Source organism: Triturus cristatus, chromosome 3_1 (assembly GCF_964204655.1).
Source record: "Triturus cristatus chromosome 3_1, aTriCri1.1, whole genome shotgun sequence".
NCBI classification, from domain to species: Eukaryota; Metazoa; Chordata; class Amphibia; order Caudata; family Salamandridae; genus Triturus; species Triturus cristatus.
Genome location: NC_140583.1, coordinates 24,794,520 through 24,810,935, shown reverse-complemented (window position 1 = coordinate 24,810,935; position 16,416 = coordinate 24,794,520). Strand labels below are relative to the sequence as shown.

The 16,416-nt window shown below is 48.1% G+C and overlaps 1 protein-coding gene across 6 annotated transcripts in view; it reads left to right on the top strand.

Annotated features, from left to right (window-relative positions):
- The window catches only part of ATG13 (autophagy related 13), a 487,446-nt gene that overhangs the window by 438,586 nt on the left and 32,444 nt on the right, over positions 1 to 16,416 (top strand). The gene's annotated exons all lie outside the window — the stretch shown is intronic.

The following is a 16,416-nucleotide window of genomic DNA, read 5'->3' as shown; positions in this document are numbered from 1 at the left end:
GAGGGGCAGGTCGTGCTGGTGTACGCTGGTTGGTGAAGCTGCAGTTTTGGCAGGTGAAGGGTCCATGGGTGCGCTTCGGTGTGGCTTGGAAGCAGTTAGATGAACGGCCAGCGTTGAGTGCGTGGAGGAGGTTGGCGTCATAGCGGCGTCGGGTGTTGTGGCGCTCGCGGGGGTCTGGCGCTGGGTGCGGTCCAGGCGCAGATGGGCTTTGCTTAGGTGCGCCTTCGGCACGCGTCCGCTGCGCCACCGCGCAACAGCCGCCATTAAGAAGGGGAGGTGGGAGGGAGGAGCGGCTGGGAGGCGGGAGCAGGGGGCAAATGGGCGAGCGAGTGGGGGCAGGGACGCAGCGGCGGGAAGGGGAAGAATGCAGTATACAACGAGCAAAATATGGAGGCAATAAAGCAATCCGAGCAGAATACAGCAAAAAGGAGGTGAAATACAGTGAAAAAGTGAACTGTGGAGAATAACGACAGAAAGGCGAGAGGGGGAAAACCGAGGACTGGCGTGAACTCGCGGCAGCAGGGCAGGCGGGAGCACGGGCACAACTGGTGGAGCTGTGCGGCGTGGGGAGCGACCTGCATGAGACAGGGTGTGTGTATATATATATATATATGTGTGTGTGTGTGTGTGTGTGTGTGTGTATATATATATATACATATATGTGTGTGTGTGTACATGTACATATGTGTGTGTGTATATAGGTTTGTGTGTATGTATATATATATATTTACTGAAAAAACCATAGGTTTCAGGCACGTTATAGTTTGTTGGACATCTCACTCGTACAAAACCAAAGAAATTCGGCCGTTCTAGTTACTTCAGTTAACTATAACTCGCGCCCCCGCAATGCACTGCTGATGACGTCACATATTACATCATTCATGACATGGTAAGTGACACCACTGATGACATCACTGATGACATCTCAAATGACATCTCTGATTACATCATCCAGTGACTGTGGGCCTCATGTAGGTAGCTAAAACCGGTCGGTAACGGCCGAAATTCGGTAAATATCCCGTTACCGACCGGTATTTAGCTATTTGAGATGTAGGAGGCATAATTTCAGGATTCGGTAAATTACTGAATCGGTAAAATACCGATTCGGTAAATACCGAATCCTGAAATCGTATGTAGGGAGGACTCTAAAGAGTGAAAATTAGTATTAAGAATTCGTTATTTACCACCAAATACAGGTTGGTGATAAATAACGAATACCTTGCAAAAAGTAATATTTTGCAGATTTAAGAGTGCCATGTGGCAGACATACATGCCCTTAGGGCATGTATGTGCGCCACATGTGCACACATGCAAGATTCAGGGGTGCAACAGGGTGTCAATGTGACACCCTGCCACCCTTGAATATGCTCCCCCCCATTACCGAATCGGTATTTACCGAATCGGTAATGGTGAATGGCTTCCCATTGATTCCTATGGGCCTCCAGGCCCATAGGAATCAATGGGAAGGTATGCCTCATTACCGAATCGGTAAATACCGATTCATAATTACCGAATTTTTCGGATTCGGTAAAATTTACCGAATTATTACCTACATCTTATTTACCGATTCATAAATACCGAATCGGTAAAATTCGGTATTTATGAATCGGTAAATGTGAGGCTACCTACATATGGCCCAGTGTTTCTATAAAGTTTAAATATATTTTATATATATGTTAAGGTGTATTGAAGAATGAGTGGGTGTATAAGTGTCTGGATGGAGGATTTAGTAGGGACATGACTGACTGTATAAGTGAGTGAATACATGTGTATTACTGAATGCATGGGTGTGAGAAAGTGCCATCTTTCTTGCATGGTATGCCCCCACTTTTTGCTGAATTGCTGAATGTACTTTGACTGAGTGTGCCCTGGACTCCTGCCAATCAGGTGCCCAGGGCCTATGTTCCTTCCCTAAAACACCCAAAACCCAAATTGGCAAACCCTGGCCACATGTCAGCCCCTGGTAAATGGTACCCTAGGTACCCAGAGCCTTGTGACCAGGGAAGGCCTCTAAGGGCTGCAGCACTCATTGTGCCACCCTTAGAGGCCCTGTACCCTTACACACACACACACACTGCCTTTGCAGGCTGGGTGTCTGGGTGCAAGACGAAACAAAGTCGACATGGCACACATCCCTGTGTGCCATGCCCATCACCTACACTGCCATGGCATACATCAGCCACCCCTCTAGCTGGGTGCCTTATGCCACTGGTGTGGGTACAGGAGCAGGAGCCCTGTGCCCCTACAGTACCCAGGTCCATTCCTGAGCACTGTAAGTGCAGTGCTGCCATTTAAGAGTACATGGTGCTGAGAGCTCGTCAAACACGAACTCCACAGCACCATAATGGCAACACTGAAGACTGAGAAGTTTGGTATCAAACTTCTCAGCACATTAAACCCACACTGATGCCAGTGTGGGATTTAATGTACCAAGCACAGCAGAGGGCATCTTAGAGATGCCCCCCTCAAACCTAACCTACAACCCACGTCTGCTCTGAGGCTGCCTAGGCTGCCACACAGCAGACATGGTGCTGGACCCCTGGGTGGGAGAGCCCCTGCTCTCCTGGGCCTGCAACAATGCATATCCTGGGCGAGGTGCCAAATCTCCTCCCCCAGGATGGGCAGGGGGAAGCTTCAAAGGCATGCCACCTCTGTGAGCTTCCCCAGGCCACTACACCCCCCACTCTGGTGGGAAGCTTGACTGGAAACCCCAAATAAGGACAGGGGATGTGCCAGCCTGCCAACCCCACCCCTCAGGTGGGGGAGGCGAGGTGAAGCACATCTCTGGGCTCTCGCCATCTTGAAGATGGGAAGCCCTACCCTATCAGGACTAGGCTACTGCCCCCCTCCCACAGGAGAGAGGCAGGATAGGGAGTGTACCCACCCCAGGACAGGGACCCATTGGTCCCTGCCCTTCACCTACCTGTAACGCCCCTAAATCTAGTATTTAGGGGCACCCTGAACCTTCCATCCCCAGATTCCAGATTCCGAAATACAAAGAAGAGCAAGAATAAAGAAGACCTGCCCTGCAGCTGCTAAGAAGAGGAAGACACCAACTGCTTTGGCCCCAGCCCTACCGGCCTGTCGACCCTCGAACCTGCTCATGCTCCAACCGGGCATCTCTTGTGGCCAGCAACCTCACAAACCCCGGAGGACCTGGCTACCTTTTGGCTCTAAGCCCCTGGGACTCCCATGATTAGAGGCTCTACTCAAAACCTACCTCTAATCCCTGGCAGCAGCCCGGAACCGCGAACCCAGCACACTCTGCACCAGCCAAGCCTGGCCAATGCCGGAGTGAACAAAGACAACGAGGACGACCCCACGGCGACTGTGACCCCGAGTCCGGCACCCAAGGACGTCCCTCGACCCTCCTGAAGAAGCCTGCAGCCGCAGAACAAGGTGCCCCCCCCTACCGCGATCAACAGAGGATAAGATTGCCCGACACCAAAAGGCCCCCTGTGCCCAATCCCGGGGTACCTACCTATCCTCCAACTACCCAACTTACCTCTCGAAGTGGTGGTGGCACCTGGAGAATCCTCGTCCCCGAGCTTGCAGTCTTTTTCTAAACCGGAGATTTCCCATTGAAATCAATTGAGCACCCGAAGGCTCAAAAGCACCCTGCACCCAGCCGTCCGAGTGGCCCTGGCAGTGCAACCTCTACACCTACCTACTTTCCCACTTGCCCTGAGTAAGTGACCAGGAGCCCAGCTCCCACAGCCGCGTGGCTTGCTAGTCAGCAGCCACCAACCAAGGCCCCCCTATCCCTCGTAGGATAACATTGGGCCTAACTCTCTCTGCACCCGGCCGCCCTTGAGTCGCTGAGGGTGAACCAACTGTACCTACCTGACCCTGGGGGACCCCTGAGTCTATGCCCAGAACCTCAACTCTGCCAGTCGAGTACTTACCTTTAAACCGATAACTCTATTTTCTTCATAGGGTAGCATTGACTGTCTTTTTCCTGAAATTTCTTCTAAGTGTGGACTTTTCAAATCTTAAAATATTCACCAAAAATCAGCCGAGTACCGAAAACGAAAATACTCACCTGCTCTTAGGTGAGCTCCCATTGCTGGATCTTGGTGCCCAGCACTGACTCTGAAAAATACTTACAACTGTACTTACCAGTAACCCAATTTTCTCCCATAGGAAATCATTGACTGTTTTTCTGTGAAATTTCTTCTAAGTGTCAATTTCTGCAATCTTTAAATAGTCTTTAAAAATCGTATAATATCTGAAAACGTAATTACTTACCTGTTTTGGATAAAGGTCCCAGTACTGAGTCTAGGCACCCAGTACTGGATTACAAAAGTAACGAGAACATACTGTACCTGCAACTTCCATAGGGAATCATTGACTGTTTTCTCTGAAATATTTTCTAAGTGTCAATTTTTAAAATAGCTAAATATTGTTTAAAAATCATCACAGTAATTAAGTCGACTTTCATCACTCAATTCTAAGTACTGACCCAGGACTGAATCTAGGATCCAGTCCTGGAATTCCAAAAAGTAATCCTAAAAGTAATCTGTTGCAAATAACTTGAAATTTCCATTGAGCTCAATGCATTGTTGTGTTTAAAATAGAGTTGTCTATTGCAACCACTTGTAACTGTTTACAAAAGTCAATTGCATATTGCAAAAGTATTTATATAAAGCATCTCATTCTGAGAAAGTATATTTTAATACAAAGTGTTGGTTCTAAAATAAAACAAGCATATATTTTTTATATATAAACCATTGGCCTAGAGTTCAGTTATTGAGTGTGTGAGACCATTTGCTGACTGAGTGTGTACAACAAATGCTTTACACTGTCCTTACTGCTCGACCAAGCTACCACTTTAGAGAGTAAGGTTATATCTAACTTTAGCCTCTATCAAACCCTTGGGGACTGTGGACTCTGTACACCCTGTACCTATTAGGGAACAGTATATACAGAGCCACTTTCTCACAATGGGTTAATGACTAAACTGTGTGAATCTCTGTATCAGTCTGTCTGTTGTTGCGTAAGCTGCTGCATGGGTTGGTGAGGACCTACATGAGTGTCTATATAGGTTATTAATAGGTTGCCGGAGTGCTTGTATGGCTGCCTGAGTGTGTGTGTGTGGGTGGGTGATATGTGACTCTCTGCATAGATATGTGAGTGGTTGATTCACTGGGTGTATGGATTCAGGAGTGCATGTGAAAATAGTTGTGTGGGTGAGTGTGTGTATGGGTGTGTTGGTGAGTGAATGGATGTCTCAGTGGTACACGTGCGAGTAACTACATATGTAAAAGGCAGTTTATGTGAGTAATGGTGTATATAAATAACTATATGTAAGAGTCAGTGATTGTGAGAGTGGCTGCATGGATGAGTGTGTACTTGTATCAGTGATTCTATAAGAGAGTAATTGTGTTAGTATCTGTATAAATAGGTGAGGTGGTGTCTGTATAAGTGAGTAAATGGAAGTATGATTGATTGTTTGCATGACTGACAGTGTGTGAGTAACTCTGGATGTGTGGCGGTGTGTGAGTGTCTGTGTAGGTGTATGAGTGCATATGATAGTGTTGTATTGATGAGTGACTGCATGTATGAGTGACTGTAAGGGTGAATGAGTGGATGTGTGTGTGTACACCTAGGAATCTGTCAGTGCATATTTAGTAACTGGTATTGGTGTGTCTATTGTTTTGAAAATGGTAGTCTGTATTTTAGAGTGGGTGTATCAAAGGTTGTATTAGGGTGTGCATCAGATTTTTACGTGGATGATGCCATCAGTGATGTCATTTGAGATGTCATCAGTGATGTCATCAGTGATGTCACTGACCATGTCATAAAAGATGTAATATGTGACGTCATCAGCAGTGCATTGCGGGGGCGCGACTTATAGTTAGCTGAACTAACTATGACGGATGAATTTCTTTCGTTTTGTACTAGTGAAATGTCCAACTAACTATAACGTGCCTGAAACTTTTGGTTTTTCAGTGCATTTCGAAGGTTTTTTAAATATTAATTTCGAACTATAACAGGCCTGAAACCTAGGGTTTTTCAGTGAATTTCAAAGGTTTTTTAAATGCTAATTTCTAACTATAACCTGCCTGAAACCTATGGTTTTTTCAGTGCATTTCAAAGGTTTTTTACATCTAATTTCTAACTATAACATACAAGTTGCATTTCCAGAGTGGTGGAGAAAGGTGAGCGTGGCCTTCGAAGCACCTCTTGGCAATCCCACTGTGTGGGATTTACTGGAGGTAACAGGAGGAGTTGTTAGCCCCCAACGTCAACCTTGGTGGCCAACTACCCCTTTTACTACCACCAGTAAGTCCCACACAGCAGGATTGCTAACTTCTTATATCAGGCCCCACCCCCTCCCTGCACCACTGTGCAAACGCTCCCCATAGCACGTTGTAAATTGGGGGATTAAGTCCCCTTGAGTCCTGAGGGTCCCTGTGGGCCAACTAGCTCACCAGCTACCTCCAGTAGGCACCACAGAGCTGCTTTGCTGAGAGGTGGTCCAAGTACACGCCCCTTCTTAAACCTCTCTGCAACGCAGCTCTGTGGCGCTTACTGGAGGTACCTGGTGGGCTAGTTGGACCCCAGGGACCCTCAGGATTCAAGGGGAGTTTATCCCCAACTTGCAATGCGCCAGAGGGCCCGTTTGCACAGTGGTGAAGGTAGGGGACGGTGTAAGAGAGTAGGATCTGCTTCACATGGGTACCCCCACTTTTTGCTGGTGTATCACTGTTTTTCGATCTTAGGCTGGCTGTGGCCCTGCTAATCAGGACCACAGCCTAGCTGCTTCCTCTCTAAAATGGTTTCCATGTACATTAGGTACATATCTAATTGGACTCTGGAGTACCTTATAAGCCCCTAGTATATGGTATACTATGTACCTAGGGCATAGGTACCTCAGAGGCATACCAGGGGCTGCAGCATATATTATGCCACCCCTGGGAAGCAATCCAAAATGGCACCACAGGTCTGCTACTGCATCCTGGGTAAGGGTGCAGTAGCACCCTTACCCACACATATATACAGACACATATACACCTTTAAGCCACTCCTATAGCAGGCCTTGACAATCCTGAAGTGCTTGGTTTTATGTGAGAGGGTGCCCAGGCATGAGCTGAGCCCCTCTGCAGCTTTCGGAAATACTTCCTTATGGCTGTTCTGTGATACAGCCATACCATATACTCTTAAGTGCATTATAACCTCGTGGTAAATGCTAACTTTGGGATGGCTGCATCAAAACATGTTGTGTTTGGTGTCAAACGCTTTGGAGTACTACCCTCCCCCCCCCCCCCACCCCGCCAGTTCTGGCGGCGGGGGTAGCATTCCACCCTTCTAGAGGGAGAGACATGTTCACACTGGCTAAACCCGGTAGGACTTTCCTGAGCCCTTGCATCACAAAATGGATGCCTCTGCCACAGACACAGGTCGGCCTCCTGCTGCTGACTGAAACTCCGGCAGGGGAGGCCTGGACAATAGGTTGTATGTGACCACCTCCCCAGACAGGCTGATGTGTATTGGGGCTGGGCGGGAACACTCTCTGGTGCTTTGAAGTCCTGCACTGGGGGCATGGTTGCTGTCCCTGTGCATAGCCCAGTTCAAACCGGTTGCAGGGGCTACCTGCCCCTGCTCTGGTGCGAAACTGGACAAAGGATTTCCAGACTTCCCCGAGGCTACCCTGAGTCCACAGCAAAGCTGAGGCCCGTGGCTATCGTGGGTGACGTGGAACCGTGACCCCTGGACACCGTGAACTTTTGCAGCAACACTAACTTACTGGTCCTCCTCGAAGTTGTGCTTTGGGCTCCGAGTAGCCCCAGCCTTGAGCACCTCCTGCACCGAAGATTGTTGGCCTCCACTCCACGAGTGACCCGTGGGCCAGCTCCAAATGCAACCGCTCGAGGCTCCTTCGCGATCACTAGCCCGTTGTCTAGCAGGTCCCCACGAAGGTAACTCCTTTTCTCATTGGGCGTTCCTGGTTGCTCAAGACGTGCCCTGACTTACCCTCGCTGGGTGAGTCCCTCAGACCTTGCTGGTCTGCACCGCAGTCCCTTCTCTAAATTCCAGTGACTTGCCGTTGCCAAGGCTTGTTGTGTCCATTCTGGTCGCTGACACTACAGCACTCGACAGACTTCGTGGCTCGAATCCGGCTCGTGGACTTCGTCGACGCCTCTTGGACCTCGTGGCTGAAGAGTCAAGACACTCATCCACTCACCTGAAGCACCCGAAATCTTTGGGCATTGGTCCATCCTGCCCTTGGTCACTGGCTAGTGACCCAGACTCTGTCCCCTCTGCTTTCAGGTTCCTTCCATCCCAGATCCAGGCTTGGATCTCTTCGGACACTTCTCCTCTTCACGGCAGCAGCAGTTCTTTGCAGGCTCCCATTGAAATCGACGACGCGACCCGACACCAAAAGACACCTATGCACCCGGCTTCCCTGGGTGAGGTAACTCAAGTACTCCGGTGCTCTCGTGAGTGCTAGCCCTAGAACTTCTTAAGTCCAAGAGGATTTTGTCCTGACTCGATCAGAAGTGTCCCTAATCTATAAATTTCCAACCGCGACATTGTCCATAGAAGATAACGGGAACCCGCGTTTGTGTTTACACACTGCATACAGTCCCCGTGGGTCCCCTGTGTCACTACCTTGGGTGGTTCCTTGGGGTCCCAGCTATTCTAGAGGCTATAGGCCTAGTGTCTATTCCAGTCATGGTTCTTATACCACTTTTTTGGTATATGGTTTGGTACGCCCCTAGGGCCCAAACGTGTATTTGTGCTATTACTGATAATTGCTGACTTGTAAACAACGTACTTCGAACTGCAGTCTCATAAAGAGACTAGAGGGGTGTGATTTATACTAAATACATATATTTTGAATATATACCTTGTGTCTTTTCATTTGATCATTCAAGAGATTATAGACTGGTAAAACAAGCTGCTTTACATTCCTTCAAGACTTCGCCTGAAGGCTGCTCTCCATAGCTACCACTAGGATAGCTTTCAATAAAGGTTATCTTTAACCTATCACCATACGGGGTTGGACTGATACAAGGTGCCCACTAGAACTAGTGGACAGCATATATCAGGCCACCTTCTCACATTGACGGGACCTGCTGTGACAAGTGTGCAAGTCGGGGGATTAAGTCTCCTTGAATCCTGAGGCTCCCTGGGGGCCAACTAGCCCACCAGGTACCTCCAGTAAGCGCCACAGGGCTGTACTGCAGAGAGGTGTAAAGAGGGGCATGGCCTCAGACCACCTCTCTGCAACGCAGCCCTGTGGTGCATACTGGAGGTACCTGGTGGGCTAGTTGGCCCCCAGGGAGCCTCCGTATTCAAGGAGAATTAATTTCCCAACGTACAACGCCCCAGGAGGCGTGTTTGAGTGCTGCAGGGAGGGGGCGGGGCCTAGCCGTGATGCCAGCTTAAAAAAAAAAATGTCCAAGAGGGAAGGGGGGCTGCTCTTTTTTTTTTTTTTTTTTTTTTTTTTTACTTTAAAAAAAAAAACGGGAAGGTGGCCGCGCGGCCCCCCCCTCCTGAGGCCATTTTCGGCCTCGGGGACCCCACCTCCCGGGGCATGGCCCCACACAGATATTTTTATTTAATATATGTTTTAAGGAGGGGGGCTGCATGGCCCCCCTCCTGACGCCTCTATTGGCCACAGGGACCCCATCCCCCGGGGAAGTGCCTCTATTATTTATTTATTTATTTATTTATTTATTTTTATTTTTTAACCCCTTCGGTGCTCATGACGGAATGGTTCCGTCATGACCCACGGTTGAGCTGTGCTCATGACGGAACCATTCCGTCATGACCACGCCCGCGCAAGATTCCGTCAGCACAGCGGCGGAATCTGCGCAGCATCGAAGGGGTTAATTTAGGGAGGGGGGGATACGTGGCTCCCCCTCCTGGGCCACTTCTAGCCCCGGGGACCCCATCCCCCGGGGCCTGGCCACTCTGTTTGGGACCATGGGGGGATCCCCAATGCTCCCACGGTCCCTGCCGGCTCCCCGCCTCCAGCGGGAGCCGGCATTGCTTTTCCACACGGGGAACTGCTAATATGCAGCTCCCCTTGTTGAAAAGCAATCTGGTTTGGATTTTGTAAGCGAGAGCAGGAAACCTGCGCTCGCTTACAAAATCCAAATCAGTGTTTGCTATGAGCGGGCGGGAGCCTCACGTCTCCCGCCCTGTCATAGCAAACAGCAGTGTCCCGGGGGTGGGCACCCCGGGACACTACAGGAGCCGGCCCTGGGGGGTGGCGTTCCCCAGGGCCATCGAGGGCTACAGAAGGGGGGCCGCGCGGCCCTCTTCCCAACATGTGTGAAGCCCCAGGGAGGTGGTGGTCCCTGGGGGTCTGCTATGGACCCCCATATTTCAATAATAAGCGCCCCGGGGAGGTGGTGGTCCCCAGGGCAGTGTGGGGGGGTCCTTGAACCCCCCCACACTAATTATGTTTTTTTAGGTTCGGGTGGGGAGGTGGCGGTCCCCGGGGCTCGGGGGGCCCGTGAGCCCCCCCCCTCCAATTTAGATAAATGCTCCGGGAGGTGGCAGTCCCAGGAGAAGCATGGTGTTGTTGGGACCCCCCACGTATTTCTTTAGAAAGCCGAGGGGAGGTGGCTGACCTCGGAGCTACGGGGGGGGGGTCTGCGTGCCTCACCGTAATTTGAGTGTCCCCGGGACCTGGCCCTCCGGGGGCTTTGTAAAAACAAAGCGTGGAGGCCGCGCTTCGTTTTTTTTCTTTTTTTTAGTTTTCGGTCCGGATTTACGCACCCTGCGTGAATTCGGCTGATTTTTAAAAAACAAAATGCTTTTTTTTGGCCTGGGTGTCCTTGTGGGACCCCCCTGAGCAGGCCTAGGGGGTCAAGTGTTTTACCATGCCCCCTTTTCTTGTTTTTCATGCTTAATTCTCTGTTTTCTTGTGACTCTGTTCTACCGAGTCACAAGATGGCCGCCAACACTTCCTGGTTTGGAGTGTTGACAGCCAATTAGAATAAAGCTCGTGGTCGTGAGGGTTCGCGAATCCACCGCGGCCATAGATATCAAAACTTTTTTTTTTTTACTTTCTCAGCAACTATTTAACGGATTTACACCATTTAAAAAAAAAGGTTGCTTTCTGAACCAAGCATTACATTTTTTGACAAATTTGGGGTCATTCCGTTCAGCAGTTCGGGCTGTATCCTTGCCTAAAGTTTCCTACGGGAAATTGATTTTTTGATGCTTATTTTTTGAATTTCTTATCAACTACTGAACGGATTTACACCATTTAAAAAAAAAAGGTCGCTTTCTAAACCAAGCACTACCTTTTTGCCAAATTTGGTGTAATTCTGTTAAGCAGTTCGGAAACGTGTTTTGGTACCCCCCTTTTTTCTCAGCTCTCGCTCTATGAATCACCCCCAAACTTTCAGGATAGGAGCTGACCTGGATAGACGTATTTTTGGGCGAATTTTGCGAAGATTCGTCAAACGACGCCAAAGTTATTAGCAAATCAAAAAACGCTTTTCCTATGGAAACTATGTTCTATCTATAACTACCTACTTACCTACTGGCGACTGTGTGTGTGTGTGTGTGTGTGTATATATATATATATATATATATATATATGTGTGTGTGTGCGTGTGTGTGTGTGTGTGTGTGTGTGTGTGTGTGATTATATATATATGTGTGTGTTATATGTATGGATGTGTGTATGTGTGTGTTATATGTATATATATATCCTACTGGCGGTCACCAGTAGGTAGTTATAGTTAGGACCTTGTTGCTAGTCAAAAGGCGTTTTTTCTTTTGCCAATATCTTTGGCGCCATTTAACGCATCTTCGTGAACTTTTCAAAACGAATGGCCCGCTCTGGTCAGCTCCTGTCTTGAACGTTTCGGGGTGATTGGTCAAGCGGGGACCGAGGAAAAAAGGGGGGTCCCAAAACGTGTTTTCTCCTTGTTACTCTCCCCAGGAAACTTTTGTTGCTGCTACAGCCCGAACAGGTGAATGGAATTACACCAAATTTGGTAGAGAGGTAGCTCTTGGTTTAGCGTTCACTGTTTGCTTTAAATGGTATTAATCCGTTCAGTAGTTCCTGAGAAATTAATATTTAAATAAATATGGATATCTGGTGACCGCGGTGGATCCGCAAACCCTCCCGAGCACGAGATTGACTCTGATTGGCTTCCAACACTTCAAACCAGGAAGTGTTGGCAGCCATCTTCTGATTCAGTTGAACCGAGTCACAAGAAAAAGGTGAAAAAACAAGAAAAGGGGGCAGGGTAGAAACACCCAGACCCCCTAGGGCTGCTCAGGGGGTCCCAAAAAAGCATTTCTTAAAAGAATTTTGGCGGGATTCGCCAAAGAATCGTGAATATAGCCAAAAATTGAAGTGCTGTCTCCCACACTTGGTTTTCTTGAAACCCCCGGGTGGACCAGATCCAATGGTTAATTACTATGCGGGGCCCATGGGGGCCCCCGCAGCCCCAGGGGATCGCCATCTCCCCGGGGTTTTTTATGAAAGAGGCGTGGGGGGCTCCTGCCCCCCCCATGCTGCCCCAGGGACCGCCACCTCCCCGGGGCATTCCTTTATTATGCGTGGGGGCGCCTCGCGGGCCCCCCATGCCCAAGGGTCCGCCACCTCCCCAGGGCTTCAAACTAGTTTGGGGGGGTCTCCTGCCCCGGGGACCACCACCTCCCCGGGGCATACATAAATAAAGGGTGGGAGTCCATTGCGGACCCCAGGGACGACCACCTCCCCAGGGTCGTACGCATCGGAATTCCTGGGCGCTGGTCGGAGGCCCAGCCCCCTTTCTCCACCGACTACTAGTTAAAAAAGCATTTGCAATGTAATAGGTCTTGCATTTGCGGAAGTTAGTGCTATATGAGTGGAGTGGATGTACCTTGTGTGTAGTTGAAATTATGTGAATAGAAAGTATGTGGTATTTAGTGTATAGGAATTTTGTAGAGTGTGGTATTATGTGTTATTGAGAGTAATTATGTGGTATGGTAGTCTGTGTTGTAGAGTGGTAACCTTAGGTTTATTCTTCCTTGTTTCCATCGAAGCTATACTATAAAAATCAATAAGGCAAAATTAAATAAGTAACCACTGAGGAGCACTTCTGGACGTAGTCGGAGTATGAGCAGGGCCACTGGAATTATGCGACTGTTCAGCTGCACTGAATTTCGCATAATTAGACATTTTCCGCATTTGCCACATAATCCATCATCTGCTGCATAATCTGCAGAGTTGAACAAAAAAAACTTGTTTCTAGCTCAAACCTGGAATGGTCACCTGTTCCACATTGCTCTTCTTTCTGCACCTCTTTTGCCTGTTTCTGCAACCCTCTTGCTTCTTTCTACACTTCTCTTGCTTCTTTCTACACCTCTCCTCCTTCTTTATGCGCCTCTCTTGGTTCCTGCATCCCTCCTTCTGTACCCCTCTTCCCCCTTTATGTACTTCTCTTGCCTCCTTCTGTACCCCTCTTGCCTCTTTCTACACCTCTATTGCTTTTTTCTGTACGTCTCTTGCTACTTTGTGTACCCCTTTTACTTCTTCGTGCACCCCTCTTGCCTCTTTCTGTATCCCTCTTCCTGTACATCTCTTGTCTTTCTGCACCGCTCTTGCCTATTTCTGCATTTACCTGCCTCTTTCTTCACTTCTGTGGCTTCTTTCTGCACTTCTCTTGTTTTTTCCTGCACCTCTTTTGTTTTTGTTTCTGCAACACTCTTGTCTCTTTCACCCCTTCTATTGTTTTTCTGCACTTCTGTTGTTTCTTTCTGCACTTCTGTTGCCTCTTTCTGCATCCCTCTAGCCTCTTTCTGCCCCTCTCTTGCCTCTTTCTGCATCCCTGTTCCTTCTTACTGCACCTCTCTTGCCTCTTTCGCACCCCTATTCCCTCTTTCTGCACCTCTCTTGCCTCTTTCCTCACTTCTCTTGCCTCTTTCTGCACCTCTATTGCTTCTTTCTGCACCTCTCTTGCTTCTTTCTGCACCTCTCTTGCTTCTTTCTGCACCCCTCTGGCCTCCTTCTGCACACTTCTTCCCTCTTTCTGCACCTCTTTTGCTTCTTTCTGCACCTCTCTTGCTTCTTTCTGCACCCCTTTACCTCTTTATGCATCTGTGTTGCTTCTTTCTGCACTTCTCTTGCTTTTTTCTGCATTTCTCTTGCTTCTTTCTGCACCCCTCTTCCCTATTTCTGCACCTCTATTGCCTCTTTCTGCACCCCTTCTTGCCTTTCTTCTCCTCTGTTGGTTCTTACTGCACTGCTCTTGCTTCTTTCTACACCTCTCTTGCCTCATACTGCACCGCTCTTGCTTCTTTCTGCACCCCTCTGCCCTCTTTCTGCACTGCTCTTGCTTCTTTCTGCTCCTGTTACCTCTTTCTGTACCCCTCTTGCCTCTTTCTGCTCCTCTGTTGGTTCTTCTTTCTGCACTGCTCTTGCTTCTTTCTGTACCTCTCTTGCCTCTTTCTGCACCCTCTTGCCTCTTTCTGCATCCCTGTTCCCCATTTCTGCACCTCTTTTGCCTGTTTCTGCAACTCTCTTGCCTTTTTCCATACTTCTCTTGCCTTTTTCTGCACCTCTCTTCCTTCATTTTGCACCTTTCTACCTCTTTCTGGACTTCTGTTGGCTCTGCATTTTTCTTGCTTCTTTCTGCACCTTTGTTCCTCTTTCTGCACCTTTCTTGCATCATTCTGCATCTCTTTTGCTTCGTACTGCGCCTTTCTTCCTCTTTCTGTACATGTCCTACCTATGTAGGCATAGTTAGAAATTGGCATTTAAAAACCTTATAAATTGACAAAAAAAATCCCAGGTTTCAGGGACGTTACAGTTAGTATTAGCATTTAAAAAACCTTAGATAGTCACTGAAAAAACCACAGATTGCAGGGACGTTATAGTTAGGCTGGCATTTCAACCGTACAAAACCAGAGAAATTGAGCCGTCATAGTTAGCTGAGCTAACTATACCTCGCGCCCCCACAATGCACTACTGATGACGTCACATATTACATCGCCTATGACCTGATCACTGTATTTAGACACTTATTTACCCATGTCTTCTTCCATTAATCTTTAGCTATACATATATTACAAATATTTATTTTTCAGAAAGACACATATGTGGAAATATGGATTTTTCTGGTCAGTTATGTCCCCTATCTTGGACCCCAACGGTTCCATGTATAAATCACAAGTACATGTATGTTCCCTCCAGTTCCAGTTATGAAGACGCAAACACATGTGTGTCCACCGCCAACATGTCCTCTTTCAGATCCGCCATGAATGGGCCGGATATTCTATTCCTAAGTATGAAAGGCCACCGCCTTTATATGGTTCACTTATGCCATTTTACAGTCCAGGCAAGTAGGCCCTGATTCTGCCATCAAGCTTTTCCTGCCTTCTGCCTCTGAAAGCTCCAGTCTGAGCTCGCATCTGTATCCATGAACTTTGTCCTCATTCTCTGCGCAGCTAACGGTGCCTGACATCAGCCTGTTGCCTGCCAAAAACTGTATTTCACCTTGTGATTATCTGCTCCGCTCCCTATCCAATACATTCCTGTCTAGTAGTTTAAGTAAACATTCTTTCAGCTACCGAGCAAAAGGCCCGGCTTCTCTGTCTTTATGCAAGTAATTCATAGCCCTGTTACTATGGAAGATTCCTGCCCTCGCATCTAGTGTAGACACTTAGACGCTTGTACACGCATTAACAGTCAGTATAGTCAGTATAGAATAAGATTCTACTCTAAGAGACCTCTCTCTTGGATAACATAGTTCTTTAAACATAGGATGTTAGATATGATTTGGGATTAGGTTGACTTGACCCTCCAGACTTCTGTCGCCACATGTAGAGCTAAATGTCAAGTCCCCTTCACCCCCTAGTTGCACGTCAATCACACGTCATGCTGCTGCGCGCGCATTTCTGCCAAGTATTTCTGCTGACATTGCGAAATTCTTTTATGGAACCACCCTATTATGACATCATACTTGATGACGTTCTTTAGTCCGCCCAGTTACCCCTACTTTAGTGACGTATGTATGTTCTTATCTTTACTATCAACTGTTACGCCTCCTGCATTTGTTTCACTGTAATGCCTATTGTATAAAAATGATTGTCTGTCAATAAAGTTGAGTCTTCACTTCCTGAACCTTCGTGGTGATGGAATCTGGAGCTCATCAATTTAAATTGATTATGGAATAAAGCCCGTTCCGAACCTCTAATACCACGGATTCTGCCTCTTATTTTACTGAGCTATTGTTATAGATTTTTCCGCATCAAATTAAGTCCCGGTAATTAAATTATTTACCACATAAATGGCGCCCGAACAGGGACACTTTCTCATCTCACGCGCCGGCGGTGCGTTGCAGGCCCGGTCTCCTGTCACAGCTGGACGGACAATAACGCGTACCCACAGGATTTCCTGTATCTCCCTCCTGCCGAGCGGGGGTAACTGAGGCTGCGATCAACACCCAGACG